We start from the raw sequence: 10,974 nt of genomic DNA on the forward strand, positions 1-10,974 counted from the left end.
GAGGGAACCTAGGGACACTGGAGCAGGGAAATGTATACTGGTGGAAAGATGGGTGTTGGAATACTGCACGAACAGTTTTTTAAAGAGATTTTTAAGGGTCTCACAGTGACTCAATTAAAACAAATGAAAATATAAATAAAATAACTGGTTAGGAGGCACAGGAGAAGGAAAACAGACTTTTGTCCATACCCCCACAATGGTGGAAGAGGTAACGAGTGCTCTCCCACAGTTTTGAGTAGAATCTCAAAGCAGCATGAGTCATTCTCAGTGGTCAACATCTGAATTCTCAAACTGTTCAGAAACTTCAAGGGAAGCATCTACCTCAATCCCATCTTCATAATACCACAAGGTATCTTCTTTCCAAATTTTTGCCATGTTGTATTGGCTACTAGTGAGTAGCCTGAGAAAGTCTGGTTTCTTAACAGCTCTGGGGTGGCTTCTGCTGTTAGGTGGCACAATCCCTTTTGATAAGTATGAACTGTAGACAAGGCTGGCCTTGTCCATGTGCTTTCACATCATATTCTTTTCCATCAAAATCATCTAAATATTCATCCAGATGCAGATCCTGGCATTCACACATTGCAGTGAATATCTCCTCCAAAGTTGATTTATCAATCAACACAAATCTAAATTTAGCACTAGGCTCAACATTATCATCACTTCCTTCCTCTTCATCACAAATTCTTTTGATTCCTATCCATCTGTGACACTCACTATGACATACAAATGTTCTCTTGGATAGGTGCTGAGGTTTCTGGATACCACATGTAAACTGACTTTGGGGTAGTCCAGTGAGACTTCTATTCCAGAGCCATGTAACTAAGACCGGTTAGATGTCTACATTTCTCTGTGAGGCAGAGTTCTGTGCCCAATGCTAGCTGTTTAGTCTTTTCTTTGGAGAATAGAATGTTTTAAAATGATACTGTATTTTGATTAGCACTGTACATTTTCCATTTTAGTTTGTGAGAACTTTATGTTATGTGATTTAAATCTACACAAAGCTGTTAAATGTAAAATGAAAGAAATATAAAAAGAATGTAGCGATATCAGAATTACTTTTCTGTTCACGACTTGCCATGTACACAGCTAATCCAGGTTTGACCCCTGGTATCAGAAGTCACAAATGATCCCCTGAGCCCTGCCAGGCATGACCCCTGAGTGCAGACTCAGGAGAAAGCCCTAAGCATCTCTCACTAAACAAATAAACAAAAATCCCAAAACAATGATTTATAATACTATGTAATTTCTGGTTTATGTTATTTTCTCACCATCATTATATATCATTTTAGTTTATGACTGAGAGTGTAATTACTTTCTTCACAATGCAATCAACCTCTTTAATATCATATGCCCACTCTTCTGCCCCTTTCCATCCTGGTAGCCACTGATTTTCCCTTACACTATAAAACAAGAAGTAGTAGGATACTAGATCAAATGGAATTTTAATTCTTAACCTTGTATATTTAACCCAACACTGCTTTGCACAATGCTGTAATAGTCATATTCCCACCCAAACTCTTACATGCTGCTTTCTGCACCCTCTCCAGTACTATCTCTTGCCTTTTAGAAAATTCATTATCACATTTGTGAATTGTTTTGCATTTTGTTTTTGGTCTGCAATCAATAATGATAAGAAATGGTGAGCATATTTTCATGACCATCTGTTTGTCTTATTAAAAAAATTTCGATTCAGATAATCTGCCCATTTAAAAAACAAATTTTATTTAAATAATCATGGTTTAGAATACTAATGGTTTAGAATATTAATGGTAGAGATTCTTGCATAAATCACTCCAGCATCATACCCTCCAACAAGTGTCTGCTTCTTCCCACCATCATCACATTATTACATCCCAATTTTATTTCCCCATTTTCTCCCTACTAAGCCCATATTTAAGTGAGTTGTTTATTTTTGTTGAATTATGTGAGTTATTTAAATATGTAAAAAAAGTCCTTTGCCAATTCTAAAATTTGCAATTTTTTTCTCCCAGTCTAAGTGATCCTTTTTCTTTTTTTGATGAATATTTTACATACAGAAATGATTTGATATGATCCAATTTGCTTTACTTGGTTTAATTGTCCTGACCTTTGGAACCAAAGCCATAAATGTATCTCTAAGGCCAGTGCAAAGGAGCATATTTCTTATGCAAAACATTTTTTTTAAGATTTAACTACTAATATAATCTTTACCAGTGCTCATTTACACTTATTTAAGACTTTATATCAGTATGTCTACCAATTTAGAACTATTATATTTTTAATAAATTCAGTCATGTATAGAAAAAGCCAAAGGGAAGAATCTTAGTTTTCAAAATATGATTTTTCAATCATCAGTTTTGGAATTATTGGGAATCCTCTTAAAAATGAATGGTTTCAGGCACATTTCAGACACAATAAATCAAAGTATGCAAGTGAATAAAGTACACTCAGGCTCAGGCTTATAAAGGACTGTATAGAGAATACAGAAAGTCAAACTATAAATAGTGACAACCTGTAATAATAGCCAAAAGCAAGGTAAATGTTTGAACAATTGGCTATTTAACCACAAGCCTGTGATTGAACCAGTAGGGCTTAAAGGAGGGACCATCTTTTATAAACAGATGTTCTGATTTAGTAGAGTGAGGCAAGAAACAGCAGATTATTCATTTCAAATGGCATCATATTACACATCAACCATGAGCTATAATTAGAAGGACTAGCAAGGGTGGATGGCATTTTATGATTGTAAAGCTCACAAGTAATTGTTTACATTTGCATGGTATTAAAACAGCAAGCGCAAAGCTCTGAATATTTAGTTTTCTCAAATACTCTTGAGAAAAGTTTTTGTAACATCAATCAACTATTTGATGAAGCCATTAAATTGGCATGATGATGAAATACTGGTTTAGTAAAATTTGACAAGCTTAAAAATAATTACAAATAGTAATATCAAGTTAATTGCTTTCTACCATTTATTCAACAGAAAGAAAAAAATGCTTTTGATGTTCCATATGTTGATGATTAAACCTACTGGTAATAGGTAATAGTAAAAATAAAAGCCTCTCTTTGACTTAATACTTTCAGATCAAAACTTGAAAAATATATTTGAAGCTCATTTTTTAAGTCCTGAAATCAACTTATTTGATTAAAATATTGATGGAATTAAAACGGCTTCTAGATATTTTTCAATATTTGAGAAATAATATTATAAGCATAGTAGTGTTTTTCTTCCTCTATATTTTAACTTGTGCAATATCACCTTGATATTGCTGAGACTGATTCAAAATTATTTTTAATCACTGAAGTTATTCAGTACAGAAACTATACATAAAGTTGGGAATGTGAATATTATTAATAGTGTTAAGTGTAAAAGAGTATTCCGAACTTTAAGTTTTATTAATTTCTTTTCACGAGACTGCAGGATATAGCTCAAAGATAGAGCACATGTCTTGATATGTTTAAGCTCTGGGTTTTATACGTGGCAAATATATAAGATCTCAACTTATTTATTATTATTTTCTCGACTACTATCACATCAGTATTAAATGATTTATATTTGCAATGAGAAGACTCTAGCTCTAATCAGCTGAATAATTTGTCAAAAACTACAAAATTAAAGACAAGATTAAAATATTTATCAGATGAGGAAAGCCTCTTTTCTGTTCATTGTAAATTAATTCTCCATTTATAACAAAATGAAATAATTTATGGAATACCTTATAATTTCTCTTGTTATAAAGAATATATCCTTTTCATCTTCCATATTTATTTTGCATTATCACTTGTACTCTGTATCTGATTTCACAAAATATTAAGTGTTTCCCACTTTATGTTTAATTATTTCCCAAGCAAAATCTCCTTCAAAGGGCAGAATCCTTAGTAGAAAAATTGAAGTCACACAAATAAGTTGATATTAATGAACAAAATTCTTTTCAAGCTCTTGAGATTTGGAAAGAAATATGTGGGCCTAGGATAAAATTAAATAAATTTCATACATTTAACCACGTGTATCACTTGTCATCTCGTTGATCTTCCATTTGCTTGAACGGGCGCCAGTAATGTCTCAATTATCTCTGTTGTGTGCTAGTGTAGCCCAATGATATCTGCTCACTCCAGGAACAGGAAGAGACTCAAATTGTTCATTCAGGGTTTTGATGAAGAAGTCTGACCATCTTGTTGGTGGGCAGCCATGCAGTCTTTTGACATCCCGTGGAATCCAGTCGGTCACAGCTGCAGTCCACCGGTCGTTTCTGAATCGTATTACATGTCCGGCCCATCTGATTTTTGATGCATTGGCAAACGAGACAGCATCCCTGATTCTTGACCTTCAACTGAGGTCGGACTCCAGAATCCTTCTCTCACTTGAGTGAAATGTGATACTCCTAGCATAGCTCTTTCCATTCTTCTTTGGGATACACAAATAGCGTTCTCATCCTGTTTGCATAGGGCCCAGGTCTCTGAGGCGTATATTAGTGCAGGAAGAACGGTAGATTCAAAAAGATGTGCCTTGAGCCAAAGGTTCTTCATCCTCTTAATCACTTCTTCAACACTCCTGAAGGCATTCCATGCTGCTTTCTTTCTCCTGCACAGTTCTGGTGCCAATTCATTTCTCATGTTGTGTTCTCGACCCATGTACATATAGATGCTGCATTCGGAGATGTTCCTTCCATTGAGAACAAACATCTCCGAATGTTTTTCATGAACATTGTCTTGATGAGATTCAGCTGCAGTCCGACATTTCCACACTTGAGGTCGAAGTCAGCCAGCATTTGTGCTGCTTGGTTAATGTTTGGTGTTATGAGAATAATGTTATTAGTGAAGCGGTGTAGTTGCCAACCGTCTATCTTCACTCCCATTCCTTCCCATTCCAATCATCGCATGATGTTTTCGAGGGTGGCACTAAAGAGTTTTGGTGATATAGTATCACCCTGCCGAACCCCTCTCTTTACGACAATGATCACTTCCTTGTACAATGGTGAGATCCTGGTGGTGAATCTATAATACAGCTCGTGGAGGAACTTGAGGTACTGAATTTGAATGAACTTTTTGGCTAGGGCTTTGATGACCGCTTCAGTCTCAACAGAATCAAAGCCCTTCTTTAAATCAATGAACGTTAGACAGAGTGGCATCTTGAACTCTCACAAAATATCAATGAGTTTGGTCACTGTGTGGATATGGTCTATCGTGTTGAATCCTTTTCAGAATCCACCTTGCTCACATGGTTGTCCTTCCTGTAGTGTTCTGCCTATTCTATTCTGGATGACTGGAGTGAACAATTTATATATGACAGATAACAGGCAGATCGGGCGATAGTTGCCGATGTCGTGGATGTCTCCCTTCTTGTACAACAGAACGGTCCTGCTGGTTTTCCATTGGGATGGAACCTTGCATTCAGACAGGTAGCATGTGAAGAACCGAGCCAGTGTATTGATGAGTACTGGTGGCAGATTCTTCAGGTGTTCGGGTCTGATCTTGTCTGGACCAGGTGCTGTACGAGTCTTTACTGGTGAAATGGCACGTCAGATTTTGGAAGGGAGGATGTAAGGAATGACATATCCATCCCTCGGAATTTGGTATGTGGCAGGTGGATGTGGCTGTCAAAGAAATCCAAGTAGAAGTCATGAATAATCCTCTCCATTGCCCTTCTGGAAGATGTGATATATTTAATATTATTTCCTAAAAATTCTTAAAGAATTAGAATTGTTAATAACTTATTAAAACATATCAATCACAATGCCCTCTTAGAAATCTTGGTTTGAAAGGTAGTATAACTATATATTCTTTAACATCATTAATTTAGTTGCCAATTTTATACAAATAACTCTGGCTTGGAAATCAAATTCTTATGTTTTGCTTTTATAGTTCCTTCACCCATCTCAAAACATTTTCTCTTTCTTTGATTATTTCTAATGAAGTGAGACATTGGCAGCTTATAACTGAGTCATCCTGTCATCCACAGCAAAATGGAGTCAGTGGAAAAATAGTGAAATATCTCACAACATGTTTTTTAGTTTTAGTTTTAAATACGATTGAGTTAGAAATCCAAACAATGGCTCAATGTTGAGATTTTGTTTTCAAGAGAAACCAGTGGTGTAAAAGGTCTGAATTGAAAAGTTCTGAGAAACTCTAGATGGTTTCTAAATTTGGGATCTTGGTAATCAGAGAAAAGAGGAAAGCATTTGACTCCTATGTTATCCTCACATACATCAGAACCTCTTAAAATGTCATTGTCACTGTCATCCGTTGCTCACCGATTTGTTCGAGTGGGCACCTGTAACATCTCCATTGTGAGACTTCTTGTTACTGTTTTTGGTATATTGAATATGCCTCAGGTAGCTTGCCAGGCTCTGCCGTGTGGGCAGGATATTCTCAATTCAATCTCTTTAAAATTAAAAAAAAGTTTAGATAAGTTTTTACATAATGTATATACAAGTAAAATGTAAGTAAAATGGTTTGCCCATTGATATTTTTCCTGAATTAGCTAAATTTGAATGACAACAATATTACAATTGACTTTTGTATTTGTATTTTTGTCGTTACAATTTCTATGACCAGAATCTAAATCTTAGCAGAATCTAGATCACTTCAAAGTAATAACATTGACTGGAACATGTGACTAATGTACCTGAGAGATAGTTTCTGTTTGCACTAAACGAAAATATTCAAACCCCATGGAAATTATGCCCTGTCAGCCATTTTCTATATCCGTAACAGTTTATATTGCAGGTTTATGAATATATGTACTTCCATTTTATGAGAATCAAAATTGAAACTAACAGCTGGCACCTCATAAATACATTTTAAAGAGAGTAATACTGTATGGTGCAGCAAAAGACTTTTTACTTATGACTGAAACTTTTCCACTGTAATATGCTTATTCTTAATAGTGCAAAGAGACCTAGTTATGTCATATTTAGCTTGCTTTGAAATCATTCAGCTTAGTAGATTAAAGCAGATAATTTTTAAAAGTCTCTATGGAAGATTTACATACATACTCAAAATGTGATAACATTTTTTCATCTCATTTCAGCAAATTGTGGAAAATGCATGGGACAGCAGTGCAGCCTTATAAAACACACTGATTCAATTTCAAGTTTCTGTGCACATGTTCTGGGCTAATTATAGTGGTTTTTATGTAAGATGTATAGGCAAAAGTCATGAATTAAGGAGATAATTTAATTTTATCTTTCTTTTCTATACACCTCATAAAGTAAGAATAAGAACTTTAATATGGTTTATGTTTACGATAACACAATTAAACTAGAGATAATAATAATATTATTTTAGAATTACAAAGCAGATCCTAGAGGTCAGAGTCTCAACTTAATCAAGTTGCACTCTACCCTGATAGTTGGTAAAGCTGAATGAGTTCATTATAGTCTCCAAAAGGTCCATACACTGGTAAGGTTCAGAAGCTTTGTGTTGAATAAGAGAGGATTGTTTTAAAGTTTGATTAGAGACAGAATCATAAAGTCCCTTTGTAGTTGATGACTCCTCTTTGAACCTGAAAGAGCCTAAGAGATTTCTTTTACAGAGACCATAAACTTAAGATATCTGGTTGTAGGGTCAGAAATTACAGTTGAAGTAAGAAGGGTCTAAACTGAAAATAAAAGAATAAAGTGAAAAGTTTGTATTTATTTACTTGGGGTTTAGGACACAGCCACTGGTGCTCAGGGATAACTCCTGACTCTGTGCTCAGGCATCACTACTAGTGGGATTGGGGGAACCCACCTGGAATTGAATCCAGGCTGGCTGCATGCAAGGTGGACTCTCTTTGGAAAATATTCCAAAGTCGAAATATTGATAGGGATTATTGAGTCTCTCCTTTTTGCTTATACACATCATCTCTTCTCACTTGGTTCCCAAGTGCCATTCAGACTTTTATCTATATTTCCCATGTATTGATGTAGATGATAATAGCTTAAAGAAAGTATAAAAACTATTACACAAGAAGAAATGAGTCCTACAACAAAATTATCCTCATCTGTAAGGAGATTGTTTTCCAGACTATTTTTGAGCTATTCTTAAAAATCACTCTATTCTGGGGCTGGAGTGATAGTACAGCAAGTACTATCACTAGATAGTACACACCCAGATCAAGCTTGATCACTGGAACCCCATCTGATCCTTCAAGTTCAACTGGGAGGAATATCTTAGTGCAGGGTTAGAAGTAAGCCTTGAGGATCACTGAGTATGGCCCAAACACACACACACACACGCACATACACACACACACTCACACAGAGAATCTCTCTAATCCACTTTACCTCAGTAACTGTGATCTTCACACTTTTAGCATTAATCTAACCATGTCTAACCATCTCCACTTTTCCTCACAGTATTACATTTACAAAGTATTTACAAAGTGAGAGTGGAATACTTGTCTTGGAGAAAAGCAGTAAGACCATGGGAGAGAACTGAGAAATAAAGACTAATATGTGGTAGACTGAGCTACTCTAGTCTGATATTTTTTCAAAGGATCAGGTACCCTGAAAAGATGAAAATGTGGGGGAACGTTTGAAGTTGGATGGAATGGGTTGACAGGGGTGAATGATGATAATGAGTACTATTTTTATGGTGACTGTGGTATAATATATACATTTTTTACAGATCTGAAGCTATCTATATACAAACGAATGTTAACTTAATCAAACAAACTTTCCCACTTTCTTCTTGTACTCTCTCAGGAAATTTTGGTAGAACAAACAGAAAATGCTAAAGGAGAGGAATACAACACAGGAACTCCAAGAAATGGGAAATCCAACGGTTAAAACAATGATAATCGAGCCGCCCCGCCCCGTGTCCCACGACCCCTGCCTTCCCGCCTGGCTCCCTAATATTGGCCCTCTCTCCAGGTAATCTGGCCACGCCCCAGCCACACCTCCCCATGTGATACTGGGGGGAGTGGCGTGAATCTCAAGTTGGCGAGGTCTCAAAGGGGCGTGGCCTCCTGCCAGAGTGAAGAATTATTATTTTTTACCTTAGCACAATAGGTACTGTCTTTTTCTTTGAAAATCACTTTAGGCATCTCAATCACTTATGCAAAATAGGCCATTAGTTTACTTTTACTTTAGAAAATCTATCAGTGAATAAGAGAAGCTTAGCAAAACCTTCATAAAGAGAAATTAACCTTAAGCCTTCATTAGAGCCCCTATATCAATCAGGAAGAGCGCCTGAGTATAAGGAAGAACTCTAGAATAGGAACAAGCCTGCCATCAGCAATAGCACAACCATAGCCCCTCCTTCCCACAGCAAGAGGGAATAGGCATAAACAACTACAAAGCTCCAACTCCATACTTCCATAACAATATGAAGAAGCGGCAAAAAACCCCTCCACAAAGAGAGGGAGAAGAAAAGATTCCAGAAACCTCAACAGGGGCTACTCACATCTACGACCTCTCAGATAAGGAATTCAGAGAAGAAATCTTGAGGAGAGTCGACGTACTCCAAGCAACCATGGAACAGACATCCAATAAATTAAGGGAGGATATGAATGAAGCACTGGAACAGTCTTCCAAAAACAGTGCAGGAAGAAATGAGAGCAGAAATTTCAAAGCTACGAACAGAAGTCACACAAATAAAGGAATCGGTAGATGAATCAAAAATCTCAGTAGATGCCCTCAACAGTAGAATGACTACAGCCAAAGACAGATCAGTGACCTTGAAGACGAGCTGCTGAAAGCTTACAGACAACAACAAATAATGGCGAAAGACCTCAAAATGGCTATAAAACAAATCAGAGTCCTTGGGGATGACTTCAAGAGGAACAGCTTAAGAATCACTGGAGTACCAGAAGCACAGGGAAGTAATAACCACAATGAAAAAAACAATGATAATCCCTCAAGTTAAATTTCCAAAATTGGTGACATGTACATGAATTTTAATTATATTTTTAGTGAAATAATTACTCAACGATTATACAAAAAACAAGTCAAAAGAGAAGTAGTAGAAAATGGGGATTTTAAATATATAACTAAAACCCACAAAAATTAAAAGTGTATAAAGCCTTGCTTTAGGGTCACACTTTTAAATTTTACTTTAATATAAAATGATATTAAATTATATATTAGCAAGCAAGTTTTCACAAGCAAATAGATCATGAGCTACCACTTTACAATAAGAAATTGTATATTTATTTTTTTCTCAGAATTTTTTGGGAAAGTTAAATGGAAAACTAGAATGTAACCCATAAGAAAGGATTTCCATTTTATGCTGGCTGCTAATCTTTCTATGTGCAAAGATCAAAGCAGTGGGCAGGGGGCGGGGGGAGGGACCCCCAAGCAATGTTCAGATGGGAATGACAGGAATTAAAATAGGATTGGTTGCATGGAGGGCAAGTGCAAAGATCCCAGATTTATCTTTGTAGCTCTTCCATTATTTTATGAATGTTGAATTGTTGCTTTTCACTCAATAATATCTAAAATAAGATGTGATCCTTTAGTATTGGAATTTATCTTGTCCAATGACAATAATAGTAGTATCAGGGGCAGGGTACATCACTTACCAGGGCAAGTGGTACAGCACTTATCTTGGCTAGTTTGAGGCTATGGGTTTCATCCTTGCTATCACAGGTTCCCCGCCCCAGCACCATTGTGTGCAGCTCCTGTGGACCCTGAACTCCTCCACAACTACAAAAAGTTTTAAATTGATCACTAGAGTGATGACATTTTAAAATCTTGGAGGGGTAAGGGATAGGGGATTAGGCTATTCCTTGCCCTTCTAGGGATCAAATCAGGGTCAGCTGTGTGTATGATAAGAACCTTAACCCCTATATTACCCTATATTACCTAGCCCTTTTAGAGATTATTTAGATTTGCCATTTTATAAACAAAATAAAATATTATAGACGGTGGGGAGAAGGAACTCAATGAGTTTTGATTCTGTCCATAGTCTATCACCTAGTTTTCTCCTTAAACAATTCACTTAAAAATTTTAGCTCAATGTTTTAAATGTGAAAATAATATTTAGTTATAGGCTTATTTAAGGCCTTTCCAA

General features: G+C 36.1%; 1 pseudogene; it reads right to left on the reverse strand.

The window, feature by feature from the left end:
- Positions 1-264: 264 nt before the first annotated feature.
- Positions 265-10,570, reverse strand: LOC101553416 (methylosome subunit pICln-like; annotated as a pseudogene).
- Positions 10,571-10,974: the final 404 nt, after the last annotated feature.

The sequence above is a fragment of the Sorex araneus genome, chromosome 11 (genome assembly GCF_027595985.1).
Source record: "Sorex araneus isolate mSorAra2 chromosome 11, mSorAra2.pri, whole genome shotgun sequence".
In the NCBI taxonomy this organism is placed as follows: Eukaryota; Metazoa; Chordata; class Mammalia; order Eulipotyphla; family Soricidae; genus Sorex; species Sorex araneus.